Below are 24960 nucleotides of genomic sequence, written 5' to 3'. Positions count from 1 at the left end.
GGTTTCGGGCATACTCCCGAAAAGTAGGCTATTGGTCATTATGTCATTGGCAAAGCCAAATTAAATCTGTGATAAATTTACCTTCGAAAATTGGAACAGATAAACAACAACATAAATAAGAAAGTAATGTGTCATAGTAAATAATTGACCAATCACCCAACAAACCATTGGTGCTACAGCTGTCCAGCGTACGGCTTTAATACTCGCCACCTTTAATTTGCGACAATAACATGGATGGAGAGACCCAAGATGTAACTAACTATACATCAAGACGCAACAGAATGTCAATGGTTTCCATACCGAGTTACCGACCTGCTTAAATAGCGAAATCCGCTATACGCAACACCCGTCGCGAACTTTAGATATATTACTCTTCCTCATGACAGTTTGATAGTTTGTTGCGCCCATGGCTTTACCAACACACGGCGTGCCATGTCACAAGTCCTTTTGTGATTTTACCCAGCTTGAGTCATTTTCAGTTTATCACCCAGTCAGTCCGAGTTCGAGTAATTCTACGAAACATCGCGCATATGTCGCAATCACAAATTTCAGTCACGAATCATCAACGGGTCATGTTTTCATCATCATGAACGGGTAATGTGACGTAATAGAATATCATACAACTCATGATAGCTCTTGAAAGAGTTGCGATATTGAAGTTTGATGATCAGTTTTAGGTTTTTGGAGCAGATTTGGGAGAATTTTATTTTCTCAGATCTAAACAAGATACCTGGCAGTTAAATATTGTCGAGTACTAAAAATTTGAAATAGCCTAGCGGGCCGCTTAAAAAGTTATGTTCTCGCAGGCCGCGTGTTTGAGACCCCCGAACTAGAGCATTGTGTCTAGATATATACAATCAGGCATTTTCTTCGCGCTTCGCGTGATTACTTGTTACTACAATGGGCAAATTTATTATGGCTACCCGTTTCGATATGGTGGCTTGGGAGAGATCCAGTAAGCTCTGATTAGGGCTTCGCTCTTTAGAGTTTAAGTAACACCAGGGTATTGTTTCGTGTTAACTTATTTTCACATTAAAAAAAAACGAAATTACGGTCTTGTAGTTTGGTAATATTTTAAAGTTGATCAATCCAACCGAGATAAATTCGTTATGGATTGCGCGTTTCCAAATATAATATCAATATCCTGCAGATCACCAGAGATCCAATCCACTTCGGTATACATTAGATTGGCTAAGCCAGTGGTTCCCAACCTCTTTGTCTTCATTCCCCACTTCAGATTTATTCCGGGCCTTCATTCCCCACCAGGACTGTAACAGCACTTCGTCAGAACCCCCTCAGTCCCTAAGCCTGTATGCTTTTCCCCGCTACGTATCACCTACATTGGGTCTACTGTCTTGGTGCGTCGCCTTATTCCAACTAAGCGCGCGAAGCAAGAAAAATTTATATAATTCTCATTTAAATCGATCAATATGATCGGGAATTGCATATTATTTGCTATCAATTTTTTATCCCCTCTCTGTTCACGCCATCAGATTTACCGGTAGAGCTGAGTGAGGTGTGTTGGAAACGGTAGGACACCTAAATAAGAAATAAACATCCTCGGCGAACCCGTTGGTATATTGACTTCGTTACATTATGCTATTTCGGGACCTCCTATATCTTTGTCAAAAGATATGGAAATCGCCAAAGCTAAAAGGCACACACGATTTCAAATTGGTATTGCTTTACTGGCAGATAATTTTTCCCTGCGGGATGGCATTTGTCCTGTGGGGCTCAGATCGCCAGGACAGGAATATTCGGCGCCAGCCATTCAGCCGCCTATGGACATTAAACATATATATATATTGTATATATATCGAAGTTTTCGGTCACCACCAGGGCATTCCTTTCAGGCCGAGGTCTTCTCGCTGCTGAACATTCTGGCGCACTTCTCGGAGTCGCATGTTACATAGCGTATAACTTCATATGTCTTGGTGCGTCGTTGCGCAGTAATGGCCAACGCCGAAGTCCCCATTTCGATAAATTCTACGTATTTTCGTGGGGGAAAGGTATACCCATTACCCAATAATCAAGATATTCGGTAATATTAAATCGCGCCACGAGCGCGAGAACATCTTGAAAAAGTGGCATAAATTTTCAAAAATATACTCTATAATTTATGTTAATTCACGAAATAATCTTGGCCCCCTTCGAGCTCGCCCTCCCCCAATTGGGGGGTTTGGGGTTCGGCAGTTACGGTCCTGTTCCCCACTACCCAACACTTTTGTCATCACAGAGCAGCTATTTGCTGGTTTCACTAAACAAGACACACAACCACACCAGTGTGCAAGACAATAACTATAACTGCAACATGAAACGTATTGTGAACCGATACCAGTAAGGCTCACAATTTCGCAAAAGCGCTATTTCACGTCAAACTAGTCGTGCTGGATGCGTTTGTGACACCATCATTGGCCATCCAGAGTTAAAAATGAGGTTTTGTGAACAACATGCAATATAATTTTCGATGCATACATTCCAGAGCAGTTAACTGGTAACGATAATTGCGCATGTGTCTCCGTGAATATGTAGAGACTGTCCTGTATATAATTTTGAACAAATGCGTCTATTCCCCACCAGAAACCATTGAATTCCCCACCAGTGGGGAATTCCCCACCGTTTGGGAACCACTGGGCTAAGCATTACTAAGGCGACGTCATATTGACAGACAATGTTTTAAAAATCGCGCAAATGCTTAAGAATTGTCCCGATTTTAGAGGACGGAATTTTGGTAACACCTACTTTTATCCACTCTGTACAAGTTATCGAATATGATTATACTTCAATATTCTTCATCACTTGTAGCTATTAGGCGATGTGAACGTAGCGTGTAGGAAGAATGTAAAATTCAAATCTCTTACCTTTTCCCACCGAATTGCGCGGTACAGGAAACTGGACGTCACAAGCATTATCGTACGCTTCGTCTATCGCTCGGAGTACATCATGTGGCAATTCCCCAGTACTCCCATCCATAGTTGGTACATGCGATGGGCTCATTAGATGTGAGGAGCTTTCATAGAGTCCGTACAGGTCCTGTTAACGACATGACATAACTTGATTTCAAATTGGGGACACACTACATGGTTAAGTAAAATACTTTAATGTTAAACTCTTCGCCCAGAATTTTGGGAATTTCATGTCGGTGACATCATATTTTGTGATAGGATTGTTAATATACAATGTTTTTTCCATTTTTCTAGTAGTTGCTGACGATTACCACTGACGAGTGCCAGCGAAACATATTAGTATTCATTCCACTATAAATATACTAATCAATTGTATATACCACTTACAGTCAGAGTACTTTAAAAATCTTCATTTTCTACTTCCACTCGACTAGTTGTGTCATGACTTCGAAGTCGCTACTTTACTTTGTAATTCCGAAGAACTAGCTTTTTCTATTATTTCCAGATGAATAAAATTGGAGCATATTCATCGAGCAGGAGAGATCTCATGCCGAACATGAAGCAACATTTATCGCGGTTTGCTACAGAGTCTGACACAGCAATGCCAAACTGTGCAAGCCATTACCTCGTTTTACTGTTCTGAACTATGCCGGCCTAATGTATAACCCACCTCCAGACTTCCTCCTGCAAACTCGTACGGCTGGTTTGAAGATCTTGGTAATTCCATTATGCAGTATTTCAAGGCTGGTGCTGACTTTCAAATACAAATGCCACTATCGCTGGCCCCAATGGTATTTATACCCCTCGATTTCGAGAGAACCAGCTTTATTGTCTTAATTAAAGAATTACATCCAGGCGATCTTCGGTATCTACTGAGGTTTGCGTTTGTCTATTCGCCATCATGCGTCCTTGATAAAAATGTCTGAGTCTCTTCATCTGATCTTTGCGTTTGTCTGTTCAGCTTCATGCTTCCTTGATAAGAATGTCTGAGTCTTTTCCTATGCAGTACCAATCAGACGTATGTTGATAATCGTATTCGTACGTATGACAATCCTATAATTAAATTTCTCAAATATTGCGATAATGAAAGAACAGATAGTTTGTTGCAACAGTCTAGACGGCGATTATTGCGATAAGGAGAAGAAGGCCATCGGTGATCGTGCATTCTGCTATTGTTTTGGACGTGGCAATCAACTGAGCAAGTGGTCATTGTAGTTTTGTGCTGATAAGGACTGTAAATCCATTTGTGAATTTTATGATTTGCCTTTAAGTAAGAATCTTGAATGTGATTTACTTTTTCAGGCATTGAGTAATAATTCCTGTCCGGCGGTCTGCATTCTTACATTTGCTTTAGTCCAAGTGTGTGAATATTTACAACTCGCTTACAAGTATAGTACCGCATAATTAGTAATCGTATAACTCTCATCTACTGAAGTCATAAAATGTAGTATGAATACGTTGTTGTGCCGATAGCAGACGGTAAATATAAGCGTAAGACCTTGATAGCTTCCACACCCTGTTTAACGTTCACTTGTATGATTATAACTTTATTATAGTTACACGAGCTTTCGAAGCTCTGCTCTCTTCATCAGGTTGCATGGATTGCTGGTAATGCGGTTTTCGTATTAATCGTAGAAGTTTATACAGTCAAATCGGCTTAACTCGGACATCTGAAAACCAGCACAACCGCTCTATTCACCCAAATTGACCCCAAGAAAAGAACGAACGTAACATTAGACGTAAAAAACTCACGGCAATTCGGATAATTCACCGCTTTATTCGGACATGGGTTTGCATTTTATCGCAAGTACTATTGATATTTTATGACACAATAAACAGTATTTCGATCCCATTGATACAAGATAGAAGATTACAGGAAAAATCATGACGATCGGTGCAGTAAGAATGGCCAATGAACTGATGTAATGCCTCATAGCCAGCTTTTACTCCGGTATAATGTTGGCGATCTTGTATAACCGATCGGTATACTTGACTGCGGCCGTAGCGCAAACTTATTGGCCGGCGAATAATTGTAATTTATAGATTTAGCCTTTAGTTAGCGTTGTTACCTGTCCATAAATAATTTCATGTCCGGCATAAAGGTTTTTGCTTTTAATTTCTATTGTTTTTATTGTTCTTTAATCACGATAAAATACAGATTCAGCCTGTGCTGCATGACTTGGTACCGTATTTTAAGATTGACTGTACTGCTTCAGCGCTATATCTGTGTGTTACACAGTTGTTGTTTTTCTCGTTGTTGTTGTTGTTGTTGCTGCTGTTGTTGTTGTTTATTAAACAAAAAGATTTGGCGCTCATTGCCTGACGGCGTTTTTCATCACGTTCAAAGACATTGTATACGACAGAATATAGATCGTATAGAATAATGATCAATATCAGAATGTACAAACCAACGATCAAATATCAGAATATGATAATACACTGAAGTTAAAAATACCGGTTACACGACAAAACAAATTCAACTACAGACGTAGTTATGCCAGAGTCAATCAGCAGGTCGGCAACACATAAATTATCTTTCAATTGAGCATATAATCGATAGGAGATCTCCGATGAAAATCATATTTTGAACAACTGATTACACAGTTGATGATTCTATATTTGAGCTGGTTTTCACAAGCAGGGGGAGAATAACGAACCGAGGTGATGAAGGATTTTTATCGATTTTTATCCTTGGATTTCTCTTTCTTTCCCTGTTATCATATTAAATAATATTATTTTTATGAAGCCATATCGATGATAATTTTCCTACGAAATTAATTAAACGACACGAAATGCAGAATTCCTCATTTTAAATGACCAATAAGCTTATTCGTTCGATGAGTGGAAAGCCATTTCTACAGTACCTTTTGTTTGCTCGGGGCTGCATTGCTCGTCGGATGCATTCCTCGTAAGTACGTTCCGTGGCATCGATTCTCCGAAGTATTCCTCATAGAATGACTGCGAAATAAGAATTCTCCGCAAGGCGAAGTATCTTTCGACCCGTTTGTAATACTTCATACACATTGAATCGCATGTTGCTTGCGGGTGAGACGCGAGTGGGCAGAGTGACCGGGAAAGCAATAAGACCCGGAATTGACGCCACTGGTTGATGGTCAAATCGCACTTCCGGTTCTCCGACTATTTGATCAGCAGGATAAAGTCTTTGCCTCACTGCCTCGGATAATCTGAACAACAATATACCTTCATTCAAAAGAGAATATTGAATGGTCTTATAAAATCGACGATTAGAGCATATATCATGTGGTAGGCTAATTCCATCTTCCACATCCGTAAATAGTCCGTTCTTGATTACAAAAGAATATTACTATTATTAATTTGAAGGCGACTAACATACGACACGAAGATTTAAACAATCTATATCAGCCGGTGCCAAATGTATTTATAATCTGCGGCCCTAATGCAAGCACCGAAAAGTAAGAAGCACATAGATGTTTTTATCCAAACGTGAAAGCGAGATGTATATGAGTGGATTCGGCTTAATGCACAAACACCCTCAGTACCAATCGATAAATTGGATCCAAATCATAGCAATTATTTCCTGTCCCGCGGATCTAACGGTGCTGGTGGTAAAACCACAAAAGATGCCGCAAATATGTTGGAAAGGAATATTCCCTGCTTCAACGCAGTCACTAGACAGCCCAGCAAACAATTTACAGACCAGAGATGAGGAAAAGCTGTTCTGATTTGGTAGATATAAGAGCTCGGCGGGTTAGTAGAAATGGGGATTTTGTGTCGACTCAATTCAATGTCCTTTCTATGTATTTTTATTATGTAAATATTACGCGATACTACAGCGTTTTCTCATCAGCGCGCGCGATGTAGATCCGCTGGGTAAAAGACCACCCTGACACACTCCTTCCTGCTTCACCTATTTAGGCATACCCGATCATAATTGCATGCCGTCACATATGCAATGGTATTCACTACCCATTACCTTGTAATATATTAAAATCATAAAACAGATAATAACATGCAATGACTTAAAGAAGCGAAAACAAATTAGAATTGACATTCTTGAAAAAGTCAAGACAACTAACAATACAATAAAATGAGGATTAAGAAACATAACTGAGTGGATTATATGTCCTTGCAATGAGTTATAAAATTGCATTCAAGTGTACGCAGCATGCATTCAAGTGTATGCAGCAGAGTTGGATAAATTGTAATTTGTAATTGAGCTGAATGTATTAATTACATATTTTTATGTAATTGTAATTGTAATTGAAGCATTTCTATTTTTTGTAATTGTAATTGTAATTTAATCAAAATTTTGCTCAATTACAATTTCAATTATATTTTCATGGAAACCTGACAATCATAACATAAAATAATCATTTAATCTATCATTTATTCGTCGCACTAGTGAAAATCCGGTACGAACCAGGATGACGACGATTGGCCTTAAGGCCTTGGTTAACAGTCACCACATGTAATAATTAGCCTATTTACATCGGTGTTCTATGCGTGCTGCGTTATAACTAGATAATTCAGTCACGCTAACCTGTTTCCCATACTTCAGTAGCAACAGAAAACTTGGTGAATTACAATATAGGCTAAGCCAGTGGTTCTCAAACTGGGTGCGTGCCCCCTTGGGTGGCATGAAAGCACCTGAACGGGGCGCGACGCTCCAGTGAACTGAAATCTTTTTCGCGCTTGGCCCGCTTCACCTCCGTTTTATGGTTATTGCTCGGTGTATAGTCTGAATTTCGTATTGGAGAATTCTCACATCAAGAGTCATAACCTTCCATACCATTAAACTATATGTAAGGATTGCTAACTTTCTGGTTTCATTGTGTGCTATGACGATAAGGGGGGCACGAATACACATAAAGGGGGGGGGGTGTCTAAAAAAGTTACAGAACCAGTGGGCTAAACTAAATCTTAATATTTCAAAAATGGATGAACAGGAAATTAAATCTTCTGAATCCTGTAGGCTACTGAACCATTTCCTACACCACGGTCAAAGTTTTTTTAATCTCTGACCAGTTCAATCAATCAATCAGGTTTAATAATATTTTCATCGTTTCAAAACATCACAAGACTTCGATACCTTGAAAAGATAGGAAGGTGTCGAAATAACTTGGAGTAGCCTTAAAGATCAGACACCCACCTTAGCCTAGGCGAAGTAAATGAGAGGCACTGAATGAAAAGTAATGCAGAGAATATAAGACGCAAGCGACAAAATGAGGTGGCATGTGGCGGAGGGTGAGGTCGATGTTAGGTCGTGGTCCGGTAATCCTGACGACTGACTAATATTGAGGCTTGTTGCAACAATAGCCAAAAAATTCAGGTTTCAAACCAAGGCTTCATCAAACTTGATCATGCATTTGTAGAGATGTTATCCCAATCTTACCTCCAAATTTACTGGGGCCAGAAACTTTTCGCACCCTAATGTTCATCAAATGCAATCCAACAGTTGCTGAGCAAGTGAAAATGTAAATACGAACCAAAATATTGTAATTATTAGTTATCACAGTGGCGGCTCGTGACAATATCGGGTGGTGGGGCAAGGGCTGCGAGCGACTTTTATCAACATGACGTCACAATGGCGTTTTCCAACGTAAAAAAGTAACTTTAATATGATGGTCACATGAATTTCCCGACAACAGTGATTTTAACGTAGGTGCCGCGAGAGGTTTGCCGGTGAGCCGTGACTTGAAGTGTGGTAACAAATGTTTTATTCATTTTTTTTTAATCAAAGGATTATTTTACATAATGTACGTGAACTAAGAATCGTCCCCTATGCCACGAATCAATTATCAGGTCATCCTTAGTAGCATGCGTTATGATTTCATGGTAGAGTTAGAGATTAGGCAAATCGATAGGCCGTCCGAAAGTGTTTCGTACACGATCCTGGTGTGTTACGACCACTGAGCTGGTGGTTACGAGTTACGACCAGGTGATAGGCAACCAAAGCGGAGGTACCCGGCGTACGATTGGATCAATGGACTGGACAGTTTCTATCATCATCATCATTGGTTTATTAGCAATTTTATCAGTTCAATACACCACAAAAATGCGATACAATGAAAAGACAGGAATATGTCGAAGCGACAAGGAGTAGTCTTCTAGACCTTTAATTTTCGCTCTAAAGGCAACTGCGTAAACTAGCCTACGTACGGAGCAAAGATTCAATACGATTCATGTTCGCACTTGACTTGACCAGACTGATTCCAATGACTAGAACTCGAGAGATTGCGTAAGCCTAACTGCAAAGGTCAACGACTTCGGACACATACGCAATTGTTATCTCATAGATTGGGCCTGTCATATTGAATCCAGAACATCAATTTGAATGGTCTTTGAAGAACTAAGGACAGCAGCCTCGGAACTTCGGTCTCGGAACAACATAGTACATTTTGGCCTTGAAACTGGAGATTGTGACGCAACACATACGGCTTACTGTCTGCTGCCAAATCGCCGTTGGAAAATATATTAATCAATAAATACATGAATGAAAGCCGTAAATTTAGCATACTGTTACATGAAATCATCGAGAAGTAGCATTCGCAATCTCATAACCCATTCCGGCATGGTACACTGTCAAAATCAATACAAACAGACGAACACCGAACTTTGAGTAAAATAGATCGAGGAATAGGCTGATCGAATGATCAGCTGTTAGCCGACATCGAAAATGAAATAGCTATCGCATTTGACAGGGGATTGTAAGCAAATGGTTTGAAGGCCACAATTTCACAGTGAAATGCACATTGGCGAACATAAAATTGTGTGAATATTTGAATGCAAACCGAGAATCTTAGTTAGCTGTTTCATGCGATCATCGAGATATATATCATTGGAAATATCATCACCGATCTCGTTATGGAACGCAGACTAGATTAGCACAGACAGACACCGGCTTTTCCGTGAGATCCGCAATGATGTAGGTAGGCTAAGTATCAGATCAGCGCGCATCTCTACCATACTCGACCTCGAAAACGAAATAACTGCCTCAATCATTGAGCGTCAACTTTAAGACTTGGCACCGCGTTCGATACTAAAATAAGACTTGGCACCGCGTTCGATACTAAAATCAAGACATACCGTGCAAAAGCTCATGACAGATCTAAGTATGGAACATCGTTAAAATCAATAGAGACCAATAACGGCTTTTGCGTAAATCTGTTAGCGATAAATGAAGAGTCAGCTCTTACTCGACTTTGGAAACGAAATTACCACCCACATAGTTCAGTGACAAACTTAAAACTTATTACAGCGGTCGATACTAACATTAAGACTTACTGTGCCAAATATCATGACCGATCTCGGTATGGAACATCGTCAAAATCAATGGAGACCAATACCGGCTTTTGAGTAAAATCTGTTTGCTGTACAATGTACATGATAGATCAGCACACACTGAACTTCGGAAACGAGATTACCACCCTTATCTTTGAGTAGCAAGCCTGAAACTTGGAGCAGTGCTAAATACTACCTTCACGACATATCGTACCAAGTTTCAAGAATTATCATGGTGCGAAACACCGTCAAAATCGACATATACCAGCAAAGGTCGAGTCAACGCATATCACGGTAACCGAGTTCAGATATAGATACGATTGTTAGTTACATCACACCTTAAGGGCGACAGGCATAGTTGCCCCACTTGCTCGGCCATTTTACGAATAGGAGAGAGTAAATTACCGTTTCTTTATTGTGCGCGGCTTTGAGAGAATAGATAGTGAAAGCTTGTTATGAGCGCTACCGGGGCAAGCCCCGGCTAGGCATTCACAAAGCGAAAACACAGAAGAGAATTCGATTTTCGCAGAGACTTCGCTATGTATGGGCATTTGTTAGCGAAAGCACAAGAATAATGCGGGTTTCGCCGTGATCTCGGTATATACTGATTGCTGTGCGTCTATAAATGGTTAAATTGTTATTGAACAGAATTTTAGGTGGGGCAATGCCCCAGTTGCCCTAGAGGACGAGCCGCCACTGAGTTATCAGGAGGTTCTTTCCTTTTGCATTTATTTTAATTTTACGCACCTTATCGGTATCATCCTTATCGCTGACGCCTTACCAATTACATTTCATGATCCTGACTCAGCTCTTGAGTAGCCTAATCGTTTGATTACATTTCATTGACTGTCCTGTAGCCTATTCGCTGTTAGTCACTCAAACCTTTGGTTCTTGACAGTCGCTTGAAACATTTTTCTGTACTTGTAGTTTTCAGTACTCATGATTAGGAATAGTTCGAATACGTTCTAGTTTTATTTTAATTAATGGGTATTCTACATATCAGGAATGAAACATGAATAGCTTCAGATTGTTGCTAATTACGTCGATATAGGCTACTGTTGTCAAAGAACACCTCTCTACACTGTAAAAAATAAAAACCTCGATTTACCGCGAAATGTTTGGAAGCACGGTAGTCAGACATTTCGTGGTAATTTAACATTACCGTTAGTCAATGTAAATTGAACTTACACTCGTCCGGTATTCTCACTTTACACGCCAGACTGTAATGTTACAGTCACCTCCAGCATATCCAATCTACATTTATCCTGTATATTTTCCACTCAGACTGTAATTTTACCACCTACCTACATACATGCTATCTGTGTAAATCAGGATTACATACCAGCTTGTAAATTCAAGTACATCCCATACCTATCGCAAAGCAACCCAATGCTAAAATATCGCAAAAGCATCTTCATAGCCCCAAAACGAGATTGGAACAAACTGTATATTCATTCATGATTCACGATGAGAAGATTATCGATGAAAAAGTATTGCTGCTGGAGGTCTAATTCTTCTTTAGGAGACATGCAGTAACACGAGTGGTCTCCCACCATCGGCCAAACTTCCAATTGTTTCTTTTTCTCGTCCTCATTCCTTTTGTGTAGCTAGTATCTTGCAGTTCCACTAAAAAGAATTCATGCGTGAGTCGCTATATTAAGCAAAGTTCCTAACCTAGACATGACATTATAAAGACTACTAAGACAAATAGGGTAACAAAAATATAACAATTTTTGAAGTACCGGTACTGATACATTGTGTGGTGACGGCTCCGCCTTTTATATGATTTAGCAGAGATTCCTGACTTACTTTATCAAATGCAGAGGGGAAGTTATAATTGATATTGCATCTTCGTGTGGGTCAATTATTATTAGTCATGCACTTTGTTGCATGCTGTTATTTTTTGACCCCCGATCAGGATTGTCAAGCGTACTGGTAGTGGAAATATATTGAAATCGCCCAAATGTACCATAAAAAAAATCTTTTGTGAGGAGCACACGATTCTGATTCCTGGTCATATTTAGAAGGGCGCTACTATATTAGAATCGAAAAATTGAGTTATGTTGTATTGCGTGGAGCGCGAAGAAAATTTCAAGAATAATCAAAATCTCTAAAAAAATTATGAGTGAATTAGTAATTTCAATTTGCATGTCGACGGATGCTAACACATGCTAATTGAATTAGGTGTTGGCGGCCGCACAAATTCCCATCTACGGCAGCAGGTTGCCCATCCCTGATCTAATAGTATACATATGGTATGTCTTATGGCAAGTTTGAATCCGTATTCCAGTCTTTAACATTTTTGACAAATTTTCCCAAAATTGTTTGAAAATAGCAAAAAAACATTGGACAGGACATCAATTTGTTTCAAGGAAGGTTGCACAGAGACTAACCCTAATGCTGGTAGTGACTACAGAGAACAAGGCGTCGTTCTGTACTACCATGCCCAATTTGATCAGTTTTGGAATTGAATTGAATTAAATTGTGTTGATATAGGGTAGCTTAATTGAGGGCAAAATCGAACAACCTATATCGCATCTAAGTCTGCCTTACGCAGTGCAGTTCGCCAGCTATTAACAACAGCTACCCAGCGCAACGAGCTTTAGGCTACTGCCAAAGCTATGAAGTAATGAATGACTTACACGTGGGAATTCCTCTAAATCTTCAAAGAATATCACAAATTTGCTTGAATGAAGTTGAGCGCGACTGCTGGAGTTTGAATTTGGCGAGCTTTCTTGAATACGAAATAAGTTTCATCTTCAACAATCGTCTTCTGAAAATGGTTGTCAAACACATGTTTAGTCAGAATTCATACAGACTTTGTCAGTTTCTCGCGTTGCCCAGGTTGAGAACCACTGATCTTATGTATTGAAGCAAAAGGTTCCTCATTTGAGGTGGCATGTGTGCCAAACAAATCCAGCAGTGGATGGAAACATCTCCATGCTATGGCCCAAAAATGACATAAACATGCCAACAGTTTCAACTACTCCGCGGCAGAGTATGTGGTGTCACAGGTCAGTATATAGGTCGACTAACATCCCAAAATAAAACATAGAATGCGGCGAATGAAATATTTCAATCATGAAATCAAAGTCATCCCGGTGGTGTGCACAGTCGTAGATATTCACGGTAACGAATACTATGTAGTACTGTACCTCTTACGATGCGTATCCCAATCAGCATTGCTAGGAATCTTCAACGATCGTGTCCACTTTCTTCAAGCACAACAAGCTTCGCTCCACCCTTTACTCAAATCTCAATAATGGCCAGGCGACCAGAGATGCCACTGAGATAGTTTGAAAAAACCCAGATTTGGACGTTAAAAAAACCCAGAAAAAGCCAGATGATATAGCTGTAAAACAGTGACTGAGAGTCATCAATGTCAGCTATATGGACATGGAAGAAGTTTTAGCCCTTGATATTGAAATACCAACGGTTCATTTTCATACTATAATATGCATGTTGCTCAGTTAAATGAGCAAATCGATCGAAATATGATGTTTTCCTCTCGACACATTGCTACCAGGCATTCGGTATGGGTGGGGGGGGGGGGGTCAATACGTAGTGTATTATATATTCGTAATGTTAGTAACAATGCTAATCCTCATCTATCGTGAGGATGATTGTAGGGTAGTCCTAGTGGCTGCGAGCTGACCAGATAGATTGAAAACACATTTGTCTCGGATGTTTAGTCGAAAAAGAAACTGCCAAATCATGAAATTAAGAGTACATTTGCATTTAACAAACCACTCTCACTCGGAATAGCTTGCCCGGTTGCCCAAACTGTCTCTCTTTGAGTGTCCCTGTTGAAAATGAATACCGTATACTCTCATGTCAACAAGGTCAATTAGTTAGATCAACAATTGGTCTTTATATGTGCATAAATTGCATACTTTACATCAGTTTCATACTGCTTACTGACACACAACGAATTTGTTGCAGCGCTACCCTGTGAGCATGACTTTCTGCGACCTAGTAGTCAGTATTCGATGAAGCTCTATCGCATAACGCTAAGACCACTCATTTTAATAGTAAATGGGTCTCATTGGACTCTGCCGTTTCAATCACAGTGGAATCCGTCGACATTAGAAGATCTTAGTAATCTAATAATCAATTTTGCGCCGTAAAATTGACCTGACAAACATGATGTTGAAAAAACCCAGATTTTACGCACAAAAACCCAGAAACCCTGGTGATGCTCGAAAAACCCAGATCTGGGTGGAAAACCCCAATAGTGGCATCTCTGCAGGCGACGATACGCCACTCTAACGATTTCAAAATAAGTGGTATTCATCCGCTGACATGCCACCAATAATATTTACTGGCCACTGCGTTATAATGTTTGATTTAGGTCGTTTTTTTACAGAAACATTTATCATTACATCGAGTCGCTTTCTTTCCCATCTAATTGCGCATAAATTGATATTTTTTCCATGTGTTGTCACTACTTGCCGTACTTACTTAACCAGACGCTGCTTGTGATGTCACAGTCGTGCGTAGGTTGTTTACTACGAATCTCAAAAAAAATCAGTAACGCGTAACGGTAACCAAATGTAAGCTATTACAGGTCGCCTTGTTCGCCATTAACAACTGGTCAACTTAACTTAGCATGCGCTGCTGATATTTCTAGTTTCCCGAACAATATTATACATCCTAAACTGATATTCTAACTCATCAGTCCTATCCGTGAAAACGAATGTAACCAGCGAGACCGGCCGTATAGCCACAGCCTTATAATACAATATAGTGGCTATCTACGATTGTCAGTTTTTTTTTACCCTACTATGTACTATACTGAAATTGGTACTAGGGCCAACAATTTCCGTATGACAGACCCCAGTCTCGCGAAAGAGGTTGAATCAGGTCAAATCACCACGAGAATGATATCAGTAACATTCAGTTCCACGTATACATTGGCTGCAGAGATTTTCAAGCCCATCAATTTTGCCAATAGCCTGGTAAACTTCAGTAACGAGTAACTGTCAGTAATTTTGCGAAGGAATTTTGGTAACTTGACTTTAGAGCTACATTGAGGTAATATTACATATCAAAATGTAAAATTACAAGCTACGCACAGTTATTGGCCGCTACCGGTAATTCGTTGCAAAATTTACAGACATTTCCCAGTAAATCTACCAGATTTTTTACAGTGTACCGAATCAATTACATGTTCAACAGTAATTGTAATTGTAATTGTAATTTGATATTTTTAGCATTGAGTAATTGTAATTGTAATGTCATTGAAACATGCAAGGAAGTAATTGTAATTGTCATTCTAATTGAATTAAAATATTGTAATTGATCCAACTCTGGTAGGCAGATACAAAATATTATAGTTACCATGACAAAAATGCAGCTTACAATGAAAAAAAATGATACATTTTAGAATACAGCACATGAAAAGTTGACTATATCGTCAATAGACCGAACCAAGAGCACCCAAATTTCAACATATAATCAAAAAGTACGGAAGTAGATACTGAGGTCAGCGGATTGCATGGATTTAGTGACAGAAAGGTTTATGTATCAGTTATGGCACAGTGCACATGGATTAGGTCGGAGGGATACTCAAGTCTAGAAAGTGGAATGATACTCTGCCAGGAAAGCTGAAGACCTAACAATATTGTGTACAGAGAACAAAACATTTGAGTGGCTGCACTGGTATAGACATAAACAAATTATTAAAATTGACAGCAAGATGACCAACAAGACATTAAGATGAGAATTAGTGCAGTTTGTTAGGCTGTAGTGATACTCAGCCAGGGAAGTAGTTGACCTAGCAGAGAGTAAAACGTGGTAAATAAAGCTAGCGAAACCTCCGACAACTGATACAATAATACAATAAAACAGTACTGCATACTGGCTGAACAAACCATGACGACAAACAAATGGTCTTTCAATCGTCAATACTGATACCAAATGACACCACCCCTATTTCACCGCAACATATGGCAAATACAGCGCTGGAGTCCACCAGTGCGACCTTATATAGGCGCTAACCAAACGCTCCATTAGTTTCCAGCTTTCCACATCTATTACTTAGCGCTTCGCGGATGAAAATGCGCATTAAGGCGAACTGACGCGACTTGTCACACTCTTTCTATTTCTGCTCCTTATTTCTCTTCGTTCCTCTTCTCAGTCGCGTCCGTTTACGGATCGTGAATTCCCGGCGGCTCAAGGCATGCCCTGGAAACGATTTCAAGCGCATTGCATTGACCAGATTTGACAGCCTCCATCGTATATCCAACGATTCCTAGAAGTGGGGAAAGTAACTGCCAAATTTGTGGGGTGGATGGTCGACACGAAGACATGCGAGTATTCTCTTCCAACTAGGTATGGCTAGCAGCATGCCTAACAGTATTTTCTTTCGATTGGGTCTGACTGAGACATCGCAAATCGCCGTGATTGGGAGCAGGAGCGGAAATGGTATGTTTGCTGAGGATCGAACTGATTTTGGTGCGACGAGGTCGTGGTTGTCGGAAAGATGTGGATGAGTCGCTAGCGAGGACTTCACTAAAAGTCCTTTGTATATGAGACGTAGGCAAAAAGGTAGCGATTGAGACCGAGTTCAACATGACCTTCGTTTCGGAATAACTAATTTTTGTACGTTATTTGATAAATTGCAGTTTAGCTTCGGTTTTATATACGCTAACTACAACCGCCATATGCGTCACTGTGAGGTATTTTTGCAGTTGATGCAAAATTTGTCCTTCGTGCACGAGGCACACTCGTGGTCAGAACTACCGCATTTACTGGAAGTTGCACTGTAAAAAATAAAAACCTCGATTTACCGCGAAATGTTTGGAAGCACGGTAGCCAGACATTTCGCGGTAATCTAACATTACCGTTAGTCAATGTAAATCTAACTTACACTCGTCCGGTAATCTCACTTTACACGCCTGACTGTAATGTTACAGTCACCTCCGGTATATCTAATCTACATGTTCTCCTGTAGATTTGCGATCTAGACTGTCATTTTACCGCCTACCTACCTACATGCTGTCCCTGTAAATCAGGATTACATACCAGCTTGTAAATTCACGTACATCCATACCTATCGCAAAGCAACCCGATGCAAAAATATCGCAACATTTTCTTCACATCCCCAAAACGACATTGGAACAAACTGTATATTCATTCATGATATCACGATGAAGTGGTTATCGATGGAAAAATATTGCTGCTGGAGGTCTAATTCTTCTTTATGAGACATGCAGTAACACGAGTGGTCTCAAGAAAACGTGAATTAATTTCACCACCGGCCAAACTTCCAATTGTTTCTTTTTCTCGTTCTCATTCCTTCTGTGTAAGTAGTATCTTGCAGTTCCACTAAAAAGAATTCATGCGTAAGTCGCTATATAAAGCAAAGTTCCTAACCTGGATACCGGACATGACATTATAAAGACTAAGACAAATAGGCTAACAAAAATATAACATGTTCTGAAGTAACGGTACTGGCACATTGTGTGATGACGGATCCGCCTTTTACATGACATAGCAGAGATTCATGACTTTATCTCTGTATTGAAGCAGAAGGTTCCTAATTTAAGGTGGCATGTGTGGCAAACAAATCCAGCAGTGGATGAAAACATATCTATGCTATGGCCCGAAAATCACATTACCAAGCCAACAGTTTCAACTCCTCCGCAGCGGAGTATGTGGTCACTATATAAGTCGACAAATATCCCAAAATAGAACAGAGAATGCGGCGAATGAAATATATCAATCATGAAATCTAAGTCATCGAGGGCTGGTGTGCAGAGTCAGATATTCACGGTAACAAATACTATGTAGTACTGTATTACTTTTTAAGATGCGTATTCCATTCAGCATTCCTAGGAATCTTCAACGATCGTGTCCACTTTCTTCAAGCACAAGCTTCGCTCCACCCTTTGCTCAAATCTCACTAATGGAATGGCCACTGGTCAGACGACACTCGAACGATTTCGAAATAAATGGTATTCATCCGCTGACACATGACACCAATAATATTTACTGGCCACGTTATAATGTTTGATCTGGGTCGTTTTTTCCATACAGAAACATTTATCATTGCATATAGTCCCTTTTTTCATCTAATTTCGTATAAATTGATATATATTCCATGTGTTGTTCACTACTTACTGTACTTTCCTAACCAGACGCTGCTTGTGATGTCACAGTTGTGCGTTGGTTGTTTACTACGAATCTCAGAAAAAGCAGTCACCTAATGTAACCTATTACAGGTCGCCTTGTCCGCCATTAACAAATGGTCAGCTGAGCATGCGGTGCAGATATTTCTAGTTTCCCCGAGCAATATTATACATCCTGAACTAATTTTCTAACTTATCAGCCTTATCCGTGACAACGAATGTAGCCAGCGAGACTGGCCGTACAGCCATTGCATTATAATATAATATGGCTACGGTGTACCACATTAGCTACGATTGTCAGTTATTTCTTGTACCCTACTAAGCTTAAATTAATACTAGGGCCAACAATTTCGGTATGACAGACCCCAGTCTCGCAAACGAGGTTCAATCAGGTCAAATCACCTCTAGAATGATATATCAGTAACCTCTAGAATGATATATCAGTAACATTCAGTTCTACTTATACATTGGCTGCAGCGATTTTGAAGCTAATCAATTTTGCCAATAGCCCGGTAAAGTGCAGTAACGAGTAACTGTCAGTAATTTTGCGAAGAAATTCTGGTAACTTACTTTACAGCTATATTAAGGTAATATTACATATCAAAATGTAAAATGACAAGCTACGCACAGTAATTGGCTGCGACCGGTAATTCGTGGTAAAATTTACAGAGATTTCCCAGTAAATCTACCAGATTTTTTACAGTGTGCTTTTCCTCTACACGATTCTTTGAAGGGCCGAACCTATTGCAGCGATAGCATCTCAAAGGACTCAAAAGGGCAGGATTATAAGGCCTAGGCCTGAACCGGAGGTAAGAGAAATTAACACTCCCGGGCAGACTTGGACAACTAGATAATTCTAGTTGTTTAATTTCATAAAAATTAGAGCGAAATGCCAGTAATCTAATTCTAATCTAGTTTGTGAAATGTTTCCATGCTCTAATTCTAATTCTAATCTAATTTGGAAAAATTTAGTAGCTCTACTTCTAGTTCTAATCTAATTTGTCAAATGTTTCTATGCTCTAATTTTAGTTCTAATCTAATTTATTCTTTTCCTGAAAATGCCTCTTTGACCGCGGCATTTTGCACCGAGTTAACAAGAATATCCCTCTCGCACAGGGAAATTCATTGCCAAGGAGCCATCGCATTACTTACATACACCGCACCATCATAGTATTTATCGTGACGAACAATAGCCATGCAGGCATAGTAGCTTGTATAGGCTCCGAACAACATTCTAGTTTCGATCACAAACAAGTACAGTAGCGAAGAAATAGAGATAGTTTACACAGGCTTATTCACTTTCATGCCCATAACTACATCAAGTAAAAATAGGATGGTGGCTTTAGATCTAACGAAAGAAAATATGTCAGAGAATGAAGTGGAAAGAGATTTCGAAGCAGCGCTGGACTGCGATGTTTTGAGTTACTGGAAAGGAGAAAATCGTTTTCCTCATCAAAGCTGCTGCTTGAGATCTCGAAGGCATGACTACAATATTAGCTTTTTTGCAGCCATGCAATAATGCAATATCGAGACAAATTGGCCCACACACAGTCGAGCAACCATGTTTTTGTGTGTGGCGAGATAGCGCAGTGGTATAGTCCGCGGCTGCAACACCAATGGGTGCGGGTTCGAGGTCGACTTCCGAATTCCGATACCTAAGTGTTGGAGTTTTACCTAGGCTCCTCCTCGCCACCTCATCCGCGTTAGCGGTGTCTTACAAAAGCCTAGAGGTGGGCCGTGCTATAAGTCGGCAGTTACGGAAAAATAAGAAGAATATAGGCCTGGTGTAAATGATCATAGTAGTCGACAAACACCATGATTACCTCAAAAACAGACCATGATGTAGTAGATAGTACAACGCCGTGCTCACTAACATGGGCGATGGCTTGGTTACGACAGAAGAAATAATATTCAATCACGTAGGCCTACATATAAAACATGAAATATCGTGATCATAAACTTAATTTATTTTGGACTACAAGCTGCGCACGATACCTGACCAGGCTTTTCATCGACTAACGAATCGAAATTGGGGATATGCGGACTTGTTACTAGCTGAAAGACTATCTCATCCTAAAGATTGATCTTGTGGGAAAGCCCTAGGCCGTTTTCTGAGCGTCTCGGTCTTGGCATTGTCTGTGCCATTTTAAGTCAAGGCAATATGCTCTTATCAGCTTACTCTCCAAGGATGTTTCCCATGGCCGAAACCATTTCAGCTTGTGAGTAATAGTCGTGTTTGGCACTGGCGAATGAATTATTTTGAAACAACTACAATAATTTTATATTTGAAATCAATTTCAGCATTCCAAAATCACAAATCAGATCGTTGGCCGCATGTGGCCCGCGTGTTGGTAACACCTGGTATAGTGCAAAATGAGACAAGATTGATGTAAAGACGTTAACCATTCTCATGTTTACGAGAATACACTGTGATTTGATGTGAACTGAGCTTGATTTTTGCTGTATTTATTTATAATTCACAATGTCGTTCAATTTTCAATTTTTTGCGAATTCGGAAATTCTAATTCTAATTCTAATCTAATTTGAAACAAAATGCGTAGCTCTAATTCTAATCTAATTTGAAAAAAGATGTGAAGCTCTAATTCTAATTCTAATCTAATTTAGAAAATACTATTTAGCTCTAATTCTAATCTAATTTAGAAAAGCTAAAAAATTTCTAGTTGTCCAAGTCTGCTTCCAGGTAGCTTGTCACAACGGAAGAAAAGGAGAACGGCGGAACAGGAGTCGTATCCTTTCACAACTTTCCTGTTGAGGCGTTTTACGGCTGAGACTCCAACACCGCCCAGGTTGTCGAGGAGCTCCGACTCTTTGATATCTCGGGGCACGCCCGAAGTGACAGCTCTGTTGGCAAAGGAGTTGTCAGCGTACAGAAAGGTTTATATGTTAATTTTAGAGCCGGAAACTTTGACTGTCAGGCAGTCAGACTGGAGGAGAGCTTGTACCTGTTTCTGACTAGAGCATGTGATTAGATCAGGGGCGGGCAACATACGGTCCGCGAGAGGATTTTGACCGGCCCGCGGACAGTTTTCCGTGTCAGTTGATAATGTGGCCCGCTGGCCGGTGTCCAGTCAATACCGAGAAAACCATTACCGAGAATGTACACCACCGAGAATGGACACTACCGAGAATGCAATAAATGCAATCCAGGCATGTTACGCATACATGCAGTAGGAATGGTGTGAACGTGAGGTTCACGTTCGCGGTCTGTGTGTGAACATCAGAAATTTTCACGTTCACAAACGAACCTTGGTGGGTTCTGCACTGTGAACCCTTATCATATATATTACACTTTTACCTTCATTATAACATCTTTGTTTGAAATATATTACATTTCAATTGCGGGTAACTATATGCATGGCGCTGGCAGCATAAAAAATCAACACTAAACGAGTACGCACCTTGACAATTTCAAAAATTTCACTTGCTTTGTTACAAAAGTTTTCTCGAATATTTAGTGACTCTCTGCTGTGAGCTTGACCCGCAATCACACAAAATCAAGAGCGAAATACAATACATGTAGGTAGTCAGCGAATGATGCTTATTCAATCAATCAATGAAGTTGATATCGTTGTCTGGTGTAAAAAAATCTAGCAGAGTACGGGGTCAATCTTGATTTCATATGTTTATTATATCATAAAAACCAAATATACGTGCGATTGGGCTGTTTGCTACTTCTGTGTAACTTGTTAATGGGGTACTATCGGTAACAAGTATAAAAACCCGTTGTGTACTCTGTACAATATCAACGTAACAATACTCAGACGAACACATTGTCGGGTCTGGCCTATACCGTTAAGGTGTTTCTAAGCTTATATTCCAGGGGCGGGCAACTTCTCCAGTCGGCGGGCCGGATATAGGAAAATTAAGTACTTGGCGGGCCGGATTGCTGAATCGATACATTATTCGCCCATTTATCGACATATACAATAACGAATAAATCGTATTTAATGAAAGTATTTTAACGACAGCAATGTCCCTTCAAAGCCATTTCTCACCGATAGTGACGAACACAATGTGTATTTGAGAACAGCATTGTCATACAGGCCCGCCATGTCTGCTTCTATCTGATCACAGTGATTAGTCAACACACGGTGCAATCCTTAACTAAGATTTCAAGGATTCCGATAACCCCGGTACCCCTAATTTACCAAGATATCAACTCATTAGGGTTGAGTAGGTGACAAGATAGCGTCGTTGTTCAACTGTGTGACCTGATTAATCTTGAGATTGAATTAATGCGGTCCGCGTCCTCTAAAAAATTTGAAAAGTTGCCCGCGACCCGTTTTGAGTTGCGGACCCCTGGTATAAGCGGTGTCTTACTAGGGTTACCCTACGTCCTCTTTTAAGAAGATATGTCAACTTTATACATTTTTGAGAGTGTCCTCGGAGGACGCCGAAATGTCCTCTTTTTTGAGATTTTGTCCTCTTTTTTGAGAATTTTGGTTAAATATATGGCAAAATCGACTGAGATACAGTATATTAGCACTGAAGTAACGCCCCAGCGGCTATTTCGGGAGACGAGCCGGAAAGTTGACTTATTTTGTTAGTCAACCAACTGATAATGTGAAAGGAAAAACTGTATTGTTTGCGCTGAGCGAGAAAGTTGGCCATTCTTTTTTTTAGTTAACCCGACCACGAAGTGGGAAAAATTTACCATTTTTTCAGGATTTTCCTCTGGTTTTGCAAGTCTGAACAATTTGAAAAAGTGTCCTCGATCTTTTCAGATTTCCAAAATATAGTAACCCTACGTCTTACAAAAGCCGGAAAGTGTGCCGTACTACAGGTCGGCGGTTACGGAATGAAAAATAAGAAATATCAGCCTCGTGTAAATGACGATTGTTGTCGACAAACACCATGATTAGCCTACCACAAACGACATTAGGGTTGAGTACATCGTAATGCAAGTCATCTCGCTTCGACGAACTTACGCGTAAGCTTCACTCTCGCACGCTGCGCAGTGCGCACTGCGCATACACGTATATTATAACATACAGTCACTAAAATTTGACGCAGTAAGAAAGTAGTGGTAAATCTCGGCAGACTGGGGCCCTGGGCCGCATTATCATGTAAGACGGAAAACTGTCCGCGGGCCGGACAAAATCCATTCGCGGGCCGGATTCGGCCCGTGGGCCGTATGTTGCCCGCCCCTGTTATATTCCCTTGCGAGTCGTCGTTGCAATTGTTGGCAAAGCGATGTATGATATTGATTTTATGTGATTATTGTATCATTTGATTGCCCCAGTTGACACATTTGATGACGTTTAAAACGTCAATATGTACTTCAGCATTGTGGCATTATGTGACCCGAGTCGTCGCTAGGTATCGTGCACATAAGTATAGGCTATCACTTCACAGAAATGTAGGGTTGGAATTACCAATATGACATCACGTGACGTGATGAGGTTCAGGTTCGTGTGAACGCGAACCTTTCAGAGGTTCACACCATCCCTAATATACAGGTTGTGTGCGTGTGCAGGACGGCTTTGCCACATTCGGTGTCGATTCTCAGATATAGATTTCTCGACAACGCCTTCTCAGTAAGTTAGATTCTTGGCATTGGCCGTTCTCGGTAATGTCCTTTCTCGGTATTGGTATGGAACCCTAAATTGAAGTACTAAGCAAGTAGTGGGGTATCTCGGCAGGCTATAGGGCCGCGGGGGTTCTATGCCAATACCGAGAATGGACATTACCGAGAATGCGTGCGAGAGTGGAGCTTACGCGTAAGTTCGTAGAAGCGAGAAGACATTATCAGCATTTACGATGTGCTCAACCCTAATGAATTGATATGTTGGTAAATTTGGGGTACCGGGCTTATCGAACGCCTGGAAATCCTAATTAAGAATTGCACCATGTATTGATTGATCAGAAAGAAGCAGACATGGCGGCGCCTGTATGACAATGGTGTTCTTAAATCCACATTGTCTTCGTCATTATCAGCGAGAAATTGCTCTGAAATGACATTGCTGCCGTTACAATACATACATTAGATGCGATTTATTCCTTGTATATGTGGATAAATGGGCGAATATTCTATCGATTCAGCTATCCGGCCCCCCAAGTTCCTAATTTTTCTACATCCGGCCCGCCAACTGAAGTAGTTGCCCGCCCCTGGATTAGATGGTCTTCCGACCGAAGAGGGCGGGGTCCCTCATATTCGCTGAAAAGAGTTCCATGTGCACTACTATGTAGGATAGAGACGCTTCAACGAAAGGCCGTTACCGGATACACTCCATCCTGAGTTCCTGGGTACTGGACGGTTGCTTCGTAGGCTGACTAGCGAAATCCTTAGCAGAGACTTTCGCTAAAGAAGCACGAGCATCGCAATCACTGTCCCAATCGACCACTTCCGCAGAACCACGCGACAGTTTGCATTTGCCAGAGGAAGAGACTTCCATCTGATACTGGCCTTGTAGATCACTAATTATTATAGAGTGATTGCCTATCTCAGACTACTCAATTAAGAAGCACAGCAGAGGTCCGTGCGTTACGAAGTCTCAAGTCGAATTGATCGAATCGGGTAATGTTGAAAGGACTATGAAACATGTTCAAAGACAATCAACAGGCCGATATATATCGGGATATTAAATACATTTTTTATAAATAACAAGAGATAGATTACACTGGTAAACACATTTTTG

The 24960-nt window shown here is 40.3% G+C and overlaps 2 long non-coding RNA genes across 3 annotated transcripts; both read right to left on the bottom strand.

The window, feature by feature from the left end:
• Positions 1–11598: 11598 nt before the first annotated feature.
• Positions 11599–13429, bottom strand: LOC145457901 (uncharacterized). 2 transcript variants are annotated; one of them, XR_013921001.1, is made up of 3 exons: positions 13325–13429; positions 12812–12942; positions 11599–11795 (listed from the first exon to the last, which is right to left on the bottom strand). It is a non-coding gene; the product is annotated as an uncharacterized LOC145457901 (long non-coding RNA). The 2 variants fall into 2 exon arrangements; XR_013921000.1 differs by lacking the exon at positions 13325–13429 and having other exon boundaries at positions 12812–13318.
• Positions 13430–17250: 3821 nt separating this feature from the next.
• On the bottom strand, positions 17251–19008 carry LOC145457643 (uncharacterized). The gene is made up of 2 exons (XR_013920944.1): positions 17975–19008; positions 17251–17498 (listed from the first exon to the last, which is right to left on the bottom strand). It is a non-coding gene; the product is annotated as an uncharacterized LOC145457643 (long non-coding RNA).
• Positions 19009–24960: the final 5952 nt, after the last annotated feature.

This window comes from Botryllus schlosseri, chromosome 15, assembly GCF_051294905.1.
Source record: "Botryllus schlosseri isolate E-star chromosome 15, Bs_hap1, whole genome shotgun sequence".
In the NCBI taxonomy this organism is placed as follows: domain Eukaryota; kingdom Metazoa; phylum Chordata; class Ascidiacea; order Stolidobranchia; family Styelidae; genus Botryllus; species Botryllus schlosseri.
The sequence above is the reverse complement of the archived record's forward strand: the minus strand, read 5'-3'. Positions and strand labels throughout refer to the sequence as shown.